We start from the raw sequence: 17,303 nt of genomic DNA on the forward strand, positions 1-17,303 counted from the left end.
ATCATGGTTATTGCTAAATTCCTTCAACAGCAACTTCAGCTTATACACATCGTTAGAAATTTAAAAAAAATCTTCAAATCTGTATGTCCAGAAGATGAACTTAAAAATCATACATAATATATGAAATGAATTCTGGCAAAAATATACTCCCAATAATTTTTGAAGTAAAGTGAATAAAAATCACCTCTTTGGTGATTTAAGCTCGTCATGGAATTGGCAAATATTATTTGTGAACTTTTGCATCATTATTTTATATTTTAATAATGCATTCTGTTGTATGTGACTGACTGCTATTGCATTTTGTTTTAACTTTAAATGAATTCAATGAAGGCGTCTTCAGTAGAATGTCTTAGCATTACAGTGAAGGTGGATGTCATCTCCATTTAATCAATGAACTTGATGACAAAGACAAAATTATAGAAAGTTATCTGTCTAAAGTGGTATGACTTCACTAGAGATGCTTCTTCTTAATAAATTTAGTTAGTTATAACTATATATATATTCTTAAAAAATGCTATATTTATACATTTTTAGATCTAGTTACACAAAATAAAGCATGAATTAATAATTGAGAAACACTGCACACTGAAGGTATTGTATGGTATGTGTTGAGTGGCCTGGAAGTGTCTGAGAATTCCCTAGGAAGAGTTGGAAGTGTTTTGTTACCTGGTTTTGTTTAGTTTATTATAGACTTAATACATGTTTCTTTGAGGTTTGTAAGATTTTTAAATATTTTTTGACATCGGTATAACATCATTTTGTGCACACACCAACATTATATGTCCTAAAAGTGCCGAAATTGACTCAATTATGATATTGTTCTGGATAACTTCTAAAATTTTATGTAAGTACTTCTTCGTTTAGTTGTTCTGGTTTGACAAATTCTTGGTTATTTATTTATTTATTTATTTATTTATTTATTTATTTATTTTCATATTTGGCTTTGTTACATAAACGTTTGATTAGACCATTAGAACAATCTAGATGAGAACAAGCCATCCATCCCAACAAAGCTCACCAGTCCCATCCACTTACATCTTGTAAAATAACATCAAGTCGAGTTTTGAAGGTCCCTAAAGTCCTACTGTCTACCACATTACTTGGTCACTTATTCCATGTGTCTGTGTTTCCCTGTGTAAAGAAAAACATCCTAATGTTTGTGCGAAATTTATCCAAACATTCTGTTAGCCTTCTTAACACTAGAATTTCTGAAGCCTATGAAAAAACTCGTAATTCCGGTCCACCTTAAATCCCCCGGCTTAAAGAGGGGGCATTGTAGTGTGGACGGAGTGGTTTTCAGACTTGATGTGCTGCAGGCGTTTCCTTGCTTATGTGCACAGGTGAGGAATCGTCCACATCCGTAATTGATGCCGGGAGCTTCTAATTGCCACACCTGTGCCACGTCTCCATTATATATAGTAGGAGCGCAAGTGCGGGAGAGAGAAGAAAAAAGGTTGATAGAAAAGAACGGAGGTTAGAGAAGGAAGAAAGGGAAGGTGGAAGTGAAGAAGCCGGTGCACGACTGAGTGCGCAAGTGAGCGAACGAGAGCAGGCTCACTGTAAGGACTGGCAGCTGAGAGAGATGTGAGACCTAGCAGGGTGTTTGGTCGACATCCGGGAGCAGATTGATTGAGTCGCTCCTGTTGAGTGCTTGTGAGGAGCAGGAGAGACTAGAGGATGGTTGGTTCACCTCAAAAGGCCGTGTAAGGCAGTGGGAGTCAGAGATTTGGGATCGGAACCCCAGCGTGAGTGCCCTGGCCGTTGGTGGAACCCAAGTCTCGGTCTAGGTAGTGGTGTCATATGGAGCCAGAGTACGGAAGGCAACTGGACGTGGAGAAGGTCAGCTGCAGGTAGGGTGACTTCCCTGGAGTATAGCCCTGAAAGGAGAAGCAGGGGAGCCGCCAGTTGAAGAAGGCACCGGGTTTTATTTTTAAAGGACTACTTCCAGCTATTGTGTTAACCTCGTTTTTATTGGAATTATTTTAACCTCAGCATTTCACTTGCTTTTTATGGATTATTTATTTATTAATGTTTTTGAGTCACTGCACTATTTATGTGAACACTTTTTGCTTTTGACTATTTTAAAATAAAAGCACTTGCCACTTTTTGCACCATCCCCTTGTTTTGTTTTGGTGTCCTCATTGTCCAGCTCATCCGGTTACATTACCGATGGTGTCGAGTTCAAGATCTCCTAAAAAGTAAGAAGGGGGCATGGAGCTGAACGCACATCGTCACACATGGTAAGTTGGGGATCCCCTATAAAAGGTTTCAGCAGTTCCTGCAGCACTAGGGTTGATCAAATAAATGCCAATTCTCTTACAACCTTGTGGGAATCCAAGGTGCCGCTGCACCCCAGCGGGGCTGCCAAATAGCAGCTCGTGGCAGATAGTGTCCCACATAAGCTTCTCCCCCTAGTAATGATCCCGGCTGTCATTCACAGCATTAACAGTGTTTCAAAATACTTTCGTAAAAGAATCTGCTCCTTAGGCCCTGCATTATTGCTTTTATACAAAAAATACTTTACCAAATAATAATATGCATTAATTGAACAAAAACACTTCTGTATGTAGCATGTATTAATAGTATTAGTATGTGTTATTCGTCTTGTATTTGAATAAGGGAGATAAACAAGTTCTGTTAAAGAAATACTCCCCCAAAAGCAATACTAGCAAATCTTACCTACCCCATGTAATTTGTAGTGATAGACATGAAAAATGTTTTCATGCAGAATGAAGACAAAAAGTTTATAACAGAATACATGCCAGTGATGACCATGTTGTATAATGGAAAATGCTATTAAAAGCGTACATTGAAAAAAAAAATTCCCCCATGCAATGGCTCTGTGCACATGGCTCAGACATCTGTTTTCATAACTGAGAGTGACGGATACAGAGACAGAAACACAAAAGCTTCTTTAAGAAAAATAAAAAGCAGTGTTTATTATTTGTGTGCTGAATCACAGTCTTAACATAGTGCCAACTAATAAATTATTCATAAAATCAATCTCTGTGCCCTGACACATTCACAAAGTAATGCACAATTATAAATTGCCATGCATGTGCGTCAGTAGGTCACCTTCCAGCCTCAGCTGTTTTATGCAGTAGCACCCTGAAGAGAGAGGGGGTGCTGTTGCTAACCTTGTCACCTGTTTCTGCCTCTGCAGCACCAAGAAAACACCCACAGAGTGACAACAGACTCCACCCCTTTCAGGCCAGTTCCTAAAAAGAGAGGCGTCTCACTGTGAATAAAGCAAACCTAGAAGATGGAGCTCCGCATAAACCAAGGACCCACTCAGCTAAGCAACAGCATCTTTAGAGAAAAGGAAGCCCCCTGTATTTTCTTTTTTTCAGCGCCATTGTGCGTCTATTTTCTTTTCTTTCAAGAATTAAAAGGGACAACCCCATTGTTGTTCCAACATTTCATCCTTGATTTCAGGTTTCACTACCATTTCTTCATAAAATAAATAAAGAAAAAAATTAGGTAGAAGAGACTTCACTGAGCTCCTAAGCCAGTTACAGAGTAGCTCATGCCAGCAGTTCACAAAAGTACCTGTAATTCTCAGAACTTTAAAATTACATGGGCTTCCATTCTTTCTTTCCCATTTTGGGAAGAATATAAGCAAAACCATTCGATTCGCTAAGGCACCTGCAGGTTCTGCCAGTAACTGTTGGAACGTTTTAAATATCCTTATGGGACGTCTGCACCCAATTCTGATGACTCTCCAGCCCAACCCATAGACTTGCACACTGCAAATCTTTTACTGCTGTGTTCAGACTTCTATTTACAACTTCTATTTAATGGACTCTGAAATCCTCCAGTTCAGTCCAACATGCTCTTTTGGTTAATAATAATATTGTCTTATCATACAAGGACAATTGGCAGGTTTCATGTTTGTCAATTTTGTGTAAAACTAGAAATCTGAAAATTGGAAAGTTCCATAAAGTTACTGTCTCTTTGTAACAGTCCGGGTCAGCACCACCATCCCCGGTTCCTTCGTTAAGCCTCTTGAACCCAGAATCGCTGATAATGTATTTGGGGATGAGCCGGGCAAATAAGGACACACACAGTCAGCAAGGGGTTGGTGGAAATTGTTTAAGTGCTTTTATTAAAACCAAACAATAATACCCAAAGTACAGTGCCAAAGGTCTTTAATAAGTAAATAATCCATTAAATCAAGGTGAATGTCCGTGAGTTAAAATTCAGATAAATAATCCCATGTTAAAACTGCAGTAAAATGAAGACACAGTTATCAGGTCCTTACTCTTCTTCCATTGGTTTTACTAAGTCAAGTGACACCAGACTTGCTATCCTCCCTTCTGACTCCCATCTTGACGACTCCCCTAGTGTTTTCCAGACCGCGCCGAGTCAGCTGTTCTCCGATCTTCCCTCATGCTCTTCTGGCGTCCAATGGATCTCTAAGGAGAAGAATGCACCACTATCACACCCGCTCCTCCAGTAGATCAGTGGGTAACAGTCCACCTCTAGAGTGCCGAATGTTAACTCTTCCGCATGGCTACTGACCGCTAAGCATCCTCTCTCTCTCTCAAGCTGTCTCTCAGGCACCCGATTCTGTACTTGCTCATGGTTCTGTGCTTTCTTTCTCTCATTTCACCTCCCTCATGCCTCGGTTCTCTTTTAAAAACTCTCTGTATGATGCAGTTGCGGCAGTCATGACCCCAGTGCTAATGAGGAAAGAGGTAAATTCCAAATGTTTTCACATGAAATGCGTGATTGCTGGTTACTACATCTGCCTCCAGAGCCATACTACCTACACCTCACCCAAGAACGCGAGCGCATTATCTATTTATTTAAAGAGCATGTGTCACACTCATGCTTAATGCTACCAGGATACTGGCACTGGGCCTCATAACTCTAATTCAAATTAAGTGTCCAAATGGATTTATGGAACAAATTTGAAAAAGTCATGTCATTTACCAAACCCCTTAATCCAGACCTGAGTCACGATAGTGGGTGGGAATCTGGAGGATATCTCAGCTAGTGTTGGGTACAAGGCAGGAAGAAACTCTGGACAGAGTGCCAGTCATTCAGCGAAAACACACACTGGCCAATTTAGTGTTGCTAATTCACCTAACCTGCAAGTCTTTGGACTGCGTGCACATGGACAAGGGGAAAATGTGCAAACTCCACAGAGGAAGGACCCAGGACATGAATCCCGGTCTTCTTACTGCGAGGCAGCAGTGCTAGCACTGCACCATCATGCCACCCGTCTGAAAGAGTATCTATTTAATTATAAAACGGTGCAATAATTGTTGTCCACTGAGTATACTGTAAATACGTGACAAGTAATATTAGTTTAATATCACACACGGGAGGCAGCTAAACGGCCTGAATAATAGTAGTACCATGCCAGACCACGGGGTGGTGAGCTGCACTGACTTTCTTTTTCAGTCCTCTGCAGACCATCCACGGGAAATCCTGGTTGCTTTCTGTATTTAGAATATAAGTTTAATATGTAATTGTGCTCTGTGCAAATATTTAGAATCTGCTTTTCTTTTCTTCTCACATGTACAGCTAACACAAAGCCAGATTTAGTACAGGGGCCCAGCATTTAGAATTGGTAGGCAAGCCTTTTAAGACCAGACAAGTTAAGGACAACTGCAAAATGGACATTGTACTGTTTCTGTGTGTCAGAGTCAGCATGACATTGGATCTTCTTTTCCTTGTTTGGAATGGTATAATTTACTTAAGTGGGAGCCTGCACATGGAGAAAGAGTATAAAGCCTTGGAACATTGCCCTGCACACACTTCGGTGATGGTCTTGTCATGGCTTCCTCTTCTGTTATGCTGCATAAACCATCATTAAAGAAAGTTATTTCTCCTATGAAGCCACCATCTTCCCATCCTAAAATGAGTTCTGTTTTGGACTCTGTTCTATGAACAAAGCAACAAGTTACCCATTTGCTGCCAGGGCATAATTTATGGGTGGCTGCCCCAAACCTTTTTTGATGTCTCTGCCTCGTTTGTATGACATGATGTTGCAAAATATGTAAGAAAAAACATTCTGCCTTCAGAAAGTGCTCAAACCACCCTGATGATTTTACATTTTGTTATGGTGCAGCCTCGTGCCAAAATCATTTAGGTTAATTTCCTCCCTCATCAAGCAACACTCGATACCCCAGAAAACAGGAGTTCAGAAAATTTTTCCAAATGGAAAACAAAAACTGAAATATCACATTGAGACAAGTATTCAGACTCTGTGCTATAATACTTGGCTTATCATTGAGATGTTTCTAAACCTTGTTAGGAGTTCACCTGTGGTCAATTCAATTGACTGGACATGATTGGGAATGGCCCCCTCTCCTGTCTACAGAAGGTACCACAGCTGACAAAGAGTATCAGAGCAAAAACCAAGACATGAGTTCAAAGGGATTGCCTGCAGAGCTTGGACACAGGATTGTGTTGAGGCACAGATCTGGGGAAGGCTACATAAATGTCTGCAGCACTGTTCCCAATAGCATAGTAACCCCCATAATTCTTAAATGGAGTACGTTTTGAACAACCACTTCTCTTCCTAGAGCTGGTTACCCATCCAAAATAAGCAATGGAGGGAGAAGGGCAATGGTAAGTGTGGCTGCCAAGAGCCCAATGGTCACTCTGGCTGGACTCAAGAAAACCTGTGTGGAGACAGGATAAACTTCCAGGAGGACAACCACCACTGCAACACACCACTAGAGTGTGCTTAATGGCAGAAAGGCCAAACAACAAATGAAAGCCCACTTGTTGTTTGTAAAAAGGAACCTAAAGAACTCTCGTATTGTGATTAATTAAGATTCTCTGGTCTGATGAAACCAAGATTGAACTGTTTGACCTCATTTCTAAGCATTGCATCTGGAGGAAATCAGACAGAGCTCATCACCTGAACAATACCATTCCAACAGTGGAACATGATGGTGACAGCATCACGCTATGGAGTTGTTCTTCAGCAGCAAAGACTCAGAGGAAAGACATGGTTGAGGGAAAGCTGAATGGAGCAAAGTACAGAGATATCTCCAAAATCTGTGCCAGAGTACTCCGGACCTCGATCTGGCCTGAAGGTTCACTTTCCAACAGGACAATGACCCTAAGCACAAAGCAAAGATGACACAACTCTGCTTAAGGATAAATTCTGTGAATGTTTTTGAGTGGCCCAGCCAGAACCCAGACGCAAACCCCTGAAACATCTCTGAAGAAACCTGAGAATAGCTGTCCACTGATGTTCTCCATCCAACCTAACAGAGCTTGAGAGGATCGGCAGGGAAGAATTCCCCAAATCCAGGTGTGCAAAACTTGTCGTGCCATACACAACAAAACCCCAGGCTATAATCACTGCCAAAGGGGTTTTAATGAAGTACTTAATAAAGGTTCCTAATTTGAAACTCATGTAATCCTGTTTTCATTTTGTCATTCTGAGGTATTGACTGTTGTATTATGAGGGGAAAAATTAATCTAAATCAGAATCAGAATCAGCTTTATTGGCCAAGTATATATACACATACAAGGACTTGGACTCCGGTTTTGCCTTGCTCTCTGTGGATGTGTATGTGTGTATACAACTGTCACAAAGTAACATTTCTACATAAACAAGAAAGAAATATATATTTGTATATACATATCTACATGTATGTAGGAAATGTGCAAAAGACTATAGTGCAATTGTGCAAAGTGCAAAATCAGAATAAATACAAACTATGGAATATAGAATAATGAAATAAGATAAGCAGTTACATTATATACACATGGGGACCAGTTCAGTACAATGGATGATTGTTATTGACTGGTTTATTGCACAAGTATTATCTCTGATGATGTGAGATTAACTTAAATATTCATGAAAGTTATAGCCTGTGGAAAAAAACTGTTCATGTGTCTTGTAGCTTTGGCGTACAGTGCTCTGTAGCGCCTACCAGAGGGAAGTAGTTGAAAAAGATAATGACCAGGATGTGATGGATCTGCAATGATGTTTTCTGTCCTTTTCCTGATTCGAGATCTGTATAGGTCCTGAATGGAGGGCAGATCAGCACCAATGATTTTTTCTGCAGTCCTGACTGTCCATTGTAGTCTGTTTCTGTCCTGTTTTTGTGGCTGAACCAAACCAGACTATGATGGATGAGCAGAGAACAGACTGGATTATTGCACAGTAAAACTGGATGAGAAGGTCCTGGGAGATTGTGGATCCCAGAAACCTAAAGTTTTCCATGACAGACACAGTACTGTTGAGTAGTATGAGAGGGAGCAACACTGTGGGGGCTCCTCCTGAAAACCACTATTATCTCCACAGTTTTAAGCTTGTTCAGCTCCAGGTTGTTTTGACCGCACCAGAGGGCCAGCTGTTCGAATTCTCTTCTGTGTACAGACTCGTCACTATCCTTGATGAGGCCAATGACTGTCATATCATCTGCAAACTTCAGGAGTCTAACAGACGGGTCTCTTGAGGTGCAGTCATTTGTGTAGAGGGAGAAGAGCAGAGGGGAGAGGACACATCCTTGGGGGGTGCCAGTGTTGACTGTTCGTGTACTGGATATGATTTTTCCCAATCTCACTTGCTGCTTCCTATCTGTCAGGAAGTTTGTGATCCACTGGCAGATGGGGGCTGGTACAGTGAGCCAAGTGAGTTTGGTGTGAAGAACTTCTGGAATGATAGTATTGATGCCAAACTGAAGTCCACAAACAGGATCCTAACATACTGTATGTCCCTGGAGAGTCGAGATGTTGCAAGATGTAGTGCAGTCCCATGTTGATAACATCATCCACTGACCTGTTTGCTCTGTAAGCAAACTGTAGGGGGTCAAGCAGGGGACTTGTGATGTCCTTCAGGTAGGTCAACACCAGTCTTTCAAAGAATTTCATGACCACAGACGTCAGGGTGACAAGCCTGTAGTCATTTAACCTTGTGATGGAGGTTTTCTTTGGAACCGGGACAATTGTGGAGCACTTAAGACAGGAGGGAACTTCACATAGCTCCAGGGATCTATTGAAGATCAATATGGGGGCCAGCTGATCAGACTTTGAGACAGGAGGGCAACACACCATTTGGACCTGGTGCCTTCCTGATCTTCTGACTCCTGAAGAGCTGACTCACATCCCCTTCACAGATCTTGAATGCAGGTATGGTGTCATTGAGGAGGGGCAGGGGCATAGTAGTAGATGCTGGAAGTATATTGTGGTCTGCAAAAGTGAGAGGTATGAAAGAGGGATTATCAAACCTGCAGTAGAACAAATTCAGCTCGTTGGCCAGTTGATGGTTCTCTACAGTATGGGGGGATGGTTTTCTGTAGTTGGTGATATCTTTCAGACCTCTCCACACTGATGCAGGATCATTGGCTTAAAACCTATTTTCCAGATTTTCAGTATAGCACCTCTTTGCTACTCTGATCTCCTTTGTCAATGTGTTTCTGGCCTGATTATACAGGATTCTGTCCCCACTTCTGTAGGCCTCCTTCTTAGCCTGACGAAGCTGCCTGAGTTTTGCTGTAAACCAAGGTTTGTTGTTGTATGTGCGAAAAGTTTTTGTGGGCACACACATATCCTCGCAAAAAATGACATAAGATGTCACAGTGTCAGTGAGCTCGTCCAGGTCTGTCGCTGCAGACTCAAAAACACTCCAATCAGTACAGTCAAAGCAGGCTTATACAGTAGTTCCAGCTTAGCCTTGTTGGTCCATCTCTTTACCGTTTTGACCACAGGCTTTGCAGATCTTAAATTCTGCCTGTAAGTCGGGAGAAGATGAACCAAACAGTGGTCAGAGAGTCCCAGGTCAGCACAAGGGACAGAGCGATAGGCATCCTTTAATGTGGTGTAACAGTGGTCCAGTATGTTTTTGTCCCTGGTAAGACACTTAATGTGCTGTCTGAATTTTAGCAATTCCTGACTGAGGTTTGCTCTGTTAAAATCACCAAGAACAATGAGCAGGGAGTCCGGGTGTTTGTGCTCCATGTTAGTTATCTAGTCAGCCAGGTGTTGTAATGCTTCACTAACACAGGCCTGAGGTGGAATGTAGACACTGACCAAAATAAATGAGGAAAACTCCCTTGAGTTGAGGTGATTAAAGAACGGTTTACAGTCAATGAAAATACTTGTAAATCATACAAGTATTAGCATAAGGCTGCAACATAACAAAACGTAAAGAGAGAAGGAGCCTGAATACTTTCTAAAGACACTGTATGTGGTAAGCTTAAACATGTTTTTGGACTCCAAGTAGGATATTCTGACATTCTCAAGGCTCTAAGACTACGTTGGTTCCAGAGGTCTCCCCAGTTATTTAAATCCTAATGAATGACTTCCAGGAAAGCAACACACAGCAAAAATGTACTATATGTTGATGGCTGGTGCTGAAATTGCTGGAGCATTTCAGAACCCGCAGGAATTCCCCTGCAAACTATGAATTGAACACCAACCCAGGATTGTTTGCGGAAACAAGCTTACGTTTTTAGATATGTTTAATTTTGTAGCATGTTTTATGGTGCAATGAAGGGATCTGAAAAGGGCATTATTAATGACACAGTTATGAGGCCTGTCAAACTGTGCGTGTTATTAAACATTTTAAAAACAGTGTAAAATGCTGGGTCTAAGATTATGCTGTGGGCGGCAAGCTCAGTTTGGTTTGTTGTTCATAATTGCTGCAATTTGGTAGTTGTATGAAGTAAAATTGTGATTAATTGCTAAATAAATAAACATGCATTCTCAGTGCTGCTTTCTGAAATGTGCCCACTGCAATTCTATTTTCCAATTCACCAAAGAAATTTCATCAATATGGCTAGCTGCACCAATAAAGAGGTCTTTACCTTCAGAACACAACATGCCCTCCATTGCTGCCATCACCATATTCTCTGTTCCAGAACTGGTCCTCAGGATTATAGATATGATGCCATTTTTTGGTACACAATGCACATACAATTACTGCTGGGTCATCATTTGCTGACCCGCATATAAGCAATAAAATTCTTCTTGAAAAGCCATAGATGCATCATCAAACTGCTTTGCTGTAAGGCCTTCATATTCCACATCAGTCTAAATGCCTCAGCAGTGACATTCATATTAAGTCATGAGACAAATTGGGAGAGCATAGGGGGGTCATGAGGTTACTGGAAAGGGGTGTGTGGTGCGCCCGATATCTGTGCAAAAGGACGAAGGTCCAAGTCTTTAGAGTCCTGGCACTTCCTGACTCTTGTTATATAGTTGTGAGACATGGATGTCATCTAGTGGCCTGAGACGAAGACTGGACTCCTTTGGTACTGTGTCTCTTCAGAGAATCCTTGGGTACTGCTGGTTTGACTAAGTAACTTCTACATCTTGATAGTCTCAGTTCTCTTGTATGCATATGCAAACATCTTAAAATCATACATATGGTAGGTTTTCAGAAAATCCCGTATGATATATTTGTGTCCTGCGAAGAAGTAATGTGTAATCAAATTATATTCCAGGCCTGCCTGTGTGTTCAAAGAAAGTCACTAAAGTAAATATTGAAAATATCTGTAGTGTATGTTTCAGTTTGCCATTTCCTCAGTACGTGTAGTGTGTGGGTCATACCACCATTACTGTAGAGAAAGCCAGCACGTGAACAATAGAGGTTATTATACAACATACAATACTTATTATTGTCTATCGACCAAATTTCTTTGGCTACAGATGATTGGCTAAATAAAGGTAAAAATAAAAGCAAATGTCCACAGCTGGAACAGAATGGGCTAGACCAAAAAGTCTGTTACCAGCTGAGCTCGACACAATGAACAAAACATGGTCTACATTAGGAGAAGGAAAAATGTGCTGCAATATGATATTTGAACAGAATATATACAGATAATGCAACCAGAAATGACACATTTTCAACCTATTTGTTTCTTCTATTACTTTCTATTTTGACAATCAAGACACTTAAAGGTATTCCTGAAATGAAAATGTTTTGTGGAAACAGCTGATAAACATCTAAAACAGAAATGTTTTTGCATGCTATGTGAATTTTTGACAATTAGTGCAATGAGTTTTCTCCCCATTTGACCAGCAGAATGCAGCAGAATTTTGTAAAGTAATGCAACTTGCTTAGTGAACATTACACGCGTTTTCAAAACTAAATTTCTGTTGTGGAATTCATTTCTGTTTTTTGTTTTGGTTGATTTCATGCGCTCAGTTTTTGATGCTAATTTCAGACACTCATTTTAATTAACAACAAAAAGGCACTGTCAGACGTTTGATGTTAATTAAATCCATTTTCGATTTTGATTTCATGTAATGTATTTTGATGTCAATTTCATGCACTTAGTTTTTGAAGTTATTTCATCAACCATGTTATGTTAATTGAACATGCTGATTTACACTTTAGATTCTCCTTTAGTTGTTTCATTTTTTATTTCTTACAATAATTTTTGGTAAATCATAGGCACTCAGTTTTATTATGTTTTAACACACTTTTGCCACTGAATTTAATTTTTGTTTCCCCAATTCATTTTTGTTTTTGATTTTGGAAAGTCAGCATGACATATAAAATATTTTAAAAAATTTAAAATTGTATGAAATTTTTCACATTCAGTATCTGGTTTTGACTATTCATTGAGCATGAGTATGCTGTGCTCCATGCTTACTTTCTGTTCAATATGGATCATTGCATACATTTTGGACACATCATGTAGAAATGACAACACTTTGAACAGAAGATCACGAAGGAGGATCCCCCAACCCAAACTCAAGACGTGTAATCCTACACCCGTCACTATCTGCGTGGATTTGGTACATTCACCATGTACAGTTTCAATAAAAAATATTCCCCCCTCTGGATGTTTTTACATTTTACTGTGTATACAACATTGAATCTCAGTGGATTTTATTTGGCTTTTTGACGTTGATCAGAAGAAAAAGACTCTTTATGATCAAAGTGAAAACAGATCTCTACAAAGTGATCTAAATTACGTAAAAGTATAACAATATTCAGCTCCTTTAATACAATACACTGATGCAGCCAGTTGGATTTAGAATTCACAAAACTAGTTCAATGGAGACCACCTGTCTGGAGTTTCAGTTGATTGTAGTACAGTAATCCCTCGCTATATCGAGCTTTGACTTTCGCGGTTTCGCTCTATCGCGGATTTTATATGAAAGCATAACTAAATATATAACTCTGATTTTTCGCTGCTTCGCGGGTTCTGCGGACAATGTGTCTTTTTACTTCCTGTACATGCTTCCTCAGTTAGTTTGCCCAGTTGATTTCCTACAAGGGACGCTATTGGCGGATGACTGAGAAGCTAACCAATCAGAGCACGCAGTTAAGTTCTCCTGACTGAGAAGCTAACCAATCAGAGCACACAGTTAAGTTCCTGCTTGCTGAATGTAGTGTTAACCAGGAAGTCTCGTCTCGCTCATTCAGCATCAACGTGTTTCGCTGTGTAAAGAGTTGTGCTCTTTTGTGTTTATCTTTGTGCGTAGTCAAGCCCTTCATTATGGCTCCAAAACGATCTGCTACTGCTTCAGGGGCCGTGCCCAAGCGCAAACGGAAGATGTTAACGATTGCCGAAAAGGTAAACGTTTTGGATTTGTTGAAGGCTACGATTCTTTTTATTTAAAAAGTAGTGAAGGAATATAAGATCTACGGCCGCAGTGTCTTTTTAACCAGGGTGCAAAACAAGTTGTAAGTGGATGTAATAAGGCAGTAGTCTGGATGGAATCTGCTTTAGGGATTTGGATTGAAGAAGAACAACGGCGGTGCTTCACAATCGCCTGAAGTGGCTCCTTTAAGGGCTGTAACGCTCTCCTTTGTTGTGCAGTAAAATAAAACTCATTGTTATTGGACAAGTCATCGTGTCATTGTTGGTGAGTAACCATAATTAATTTTCTACTTACAGTACTTAGTACATGTACGTGCGTTTAGTGTCACTGTACACACACATTTACTGTATACTATTTTTGTTGCATTGTACGTATTTATTGCTGGTGGCATGTCTATCGTAATGGCTGTAACATGTGATATCGGAGACACTCAATACCTTTAAAATAATATTTAGGTTTTACTGTATATAAACAGTGTGTTTATATACATAATTTCAATGAATCTTACCTAATATCTAAGAGAATACAAAGGGATTATGCTGTATAACTCTGCGGGGAATATTTACAAACAGTGTGGGAGAGTTTATAAGGACTTAAAATATATAAAAATAACCATAGAAACATATGGTTTTTACTTCGCGGATTTTCACCTATCGCGGGGGGGTCTGGAACGCAACCCCTGCGATCGAGGAGGGATTACTGTATAAATACATCTGCATGTGGAAGGTACTCCTTGTGGTGAGTCAGTATGGTGGACAGCCTCGCCTCCACAATGAAGACTAAAGAACACTCTCTGCAATTCAATGAAAAGGGGTTTGGAAAACACAAGTCACAGGATGGAGACAAAAAAACATACAAGTCACTTAATATCCCTTGGAATTCAGGTATGCTGCAGATGTTCTATCAGACAGTTGTGGTGAGCACCCTGTTCTATGCAGTGGTGTGCTGGGGAGGCAGCCTAAAGAAGAGGGCGCTCACTGGACACACTGGTGAGGAAGGCAGGCTCTATTGTAGGCACAGAGCTGGACAGTTTGACATCTGTGGCAGAGTGACGGGCGCTGAGCAGACTCCTGTCAATCATGGAGAATCCACTGCATCCACTGAACAGGATCATCTCCAGACAGAGGAGTAGATTCAGCGACAGACTGCTGTCACCATCCTGCTCCACTGACAGACTGAGGAGATCGTTCCTCCCTCACACTATGCAACTTTTCAATTCCACCTGGGGGGGTAAACGTTAAAATTATACAAAGTTATTGTCTGTTTTACCTGCATTGTTATCACTCTTTAGTTTAATATTGTTTTTTATCAGTATACTGCTGCTGGAGTATGTGAATTTCCACTTGGGATTAAAAAAGTATCTATCTATCTATCTATCTATCTATCTATCTATCTATCTATCTATCTATCTATCTATCTATCTATCTGTATGCCTGTCTGTACAAAATACTTTGTTCTTGCACAGCACTCCTCACACAGTCTAGGCTGAGAGTGTGGTGACAGCTCTCAAGCCAAATGCAAGAAGAGATTATACCACTCATTAAATACAGAAATATCACATACTGTATAAGGATACAAATTTGTCCAAATACATCAAAAACAAAGTAGAAATTAAACAACATAAATGAAAAACAAAAGCCAGACACAGTCAGAGTCCCGGAGTACTCGGCCAACAAGCTGCCTTCCACCTATAGGCCATTCTAAAGCTGAGTCAGTGCTAGATTGGTCAATCTAATGAAAGGAGCCTTCTACCCAATGATTCCAGTGTTCCTTTATCTGGGATAACTTTTCTATAGGCAAGCAAATGACTTAGTAGCAGTAGAGCAGTGGCACCAAATGCCACATGAAGATACAAAGAAGAGAAACAGAACAGAGGATGTTTAGTGACAGCAATAAGTATTATTTATAATTTAGTACAAATGACTAACATAGATGCATTATGCAAAGCTAATCAGCAGCTCTAGTCAGGGTATCCTAACCTAAAGTTGTGAGTCTTCAGCCAGGATTTAAAAGCTAAGACTGAAGTGGCACTTCTTATAGTATCAGGCAGACCATTCCACAGTTTCAGGGCCCTGTAACTAACAGCACTGTTACTTTGTTAATTATTGGAATCATTAGCAGGCCCGCATGTTGAAATCTTAATGTGTTCTCAGGTATGTAAATAATGATATGCTCAGATAAGTAAGCCGGACCTTGGCCATTTAAGGCTTTCTATGATAAAAGAACGGTTTTGAAATCCTCTCTAAACTTAACCGGGAGCCAGTGTAAGGGCTTAAGAACTGGAGTTATGTATTTTTATTTTCTTCTTCTTGTAATAATTCTTGCAGTAGGGTTTTGACTTAACTGAATCCAATTCAGAATTTGTGGCTGGACATGAAAAAGGCTGTTTACTCACAATCCCCATGACACTTGCAAAGCTCCAGCAGCTTTGTGAAGAACAATGGTGAAAACTTTCAGTGTCGAGATATTAAAAGCTGACTTGTCCACACAGACTCGAGGCTGTCATGGCTGACAAACGTACAGCTATGAAGAAACTGAATACTTATGCGATCAATTCTTTTGGGTTTTATATTTGTAATTAATTTGGATCACTTTGCAGAGATTTTTTTTCATTTTGACATTAAATACTCTTTTTCTGTTGATCGGTATTGTGAAAGCCAAATTAAATCTGCTGTTATTCAATGTTGTAAAATAGTAAAGTGTTAAAACTTCCAAGGGTGTGAACACTTTTTAGGGCACTGAATCTGTTTTTTCCTCGGGGCCCCTAGAGGACTTGCATGGGAGACTAACTGATGACTCTAAATTGGCGCTGTGCAGGATTTGTGAGTGAAAACATCCTACTGCCATGGTCGATCTTCTTTATGACAGGTTGATTCCTGTCTTGTGCCCAATTTTATCTGGATAAGAATTGGCTGCTTGTGAATATTAGTTGCATTAAGCAGGTCTGAGGATGTTATGTTCATGGTGTGGGCGCTGACTTCCTGGTCACTCTTCAGAATCCTCTGGATTTCTGTCTCATTTCCTACATTGGCAATAATGGATTCAGTGAGGTTATCAGAAATAAACTTGATGCACTAGGATTAAAAGTGAAGACGGAAGTAAAAAATTTAGGGGTAACCGTTGACTGTAATCTGAATTTTAAATCGCATATTCATCAGACCACTAGGACAGCATTTTTTCACTTAAGAAACATAGCTAAAGTTAGACCTCTTATATCATTGAAAGATGCAGAGAAATTAATTCACGCTTTTGTTTTCAGTAGACTAGATTACTGTAACGCACTCCTCTCAGGACTACCCAAAAAAGACATAAATCACTTGCAACGAGTGCAGAATGCAGCTGCTAGAATCCTAACTGGGAAAAGAAAATCCGAACACATTTCTGCAGTTTTGATGTCACTACACTGGTTACCTGTGTCATTCAGGATTGACTTTAAAATTCTGCTTATGGTTTATAAAGCCTTAAATAATCTCGCTCCATCTTATATATCGGAATGCCTGACACGTTATATTCCAAATCGTAACCTTAGATCTTCAAATGAGTGTCTCCTTAGAATTCCAAAAGCTAAACTTAAAAGAAGTGGTGAGGCGGGCGGCCTTCTGCTGTTATGCACCTAAAATCTGGAATAGCCTGCCAATAGGAATTCGCCAGGCTGATACAGTAGAGCACTTTAAAACACAGCTGAAAACACATTACTTTAACATGGCCTTTTATAACTTCACTTTAACTTAATACTGATACTCTGTATGTTCAATTCTTCATAATAACTA

The sequence above is a fragment of the Polypterus senegalus genome, chromosome 5, assembly GCF_016835505.1.
Source record: "Polypterus senegalus isolate Bchr_013 chromosome 5, ASM1683550v1, whole genome shotgun sequence".
NCBI lineage: Eukaryota > Metazoa > Chordata > Cladistia > Polypteriformes > Polypteridae > Polypterus > Polypterus senegalus.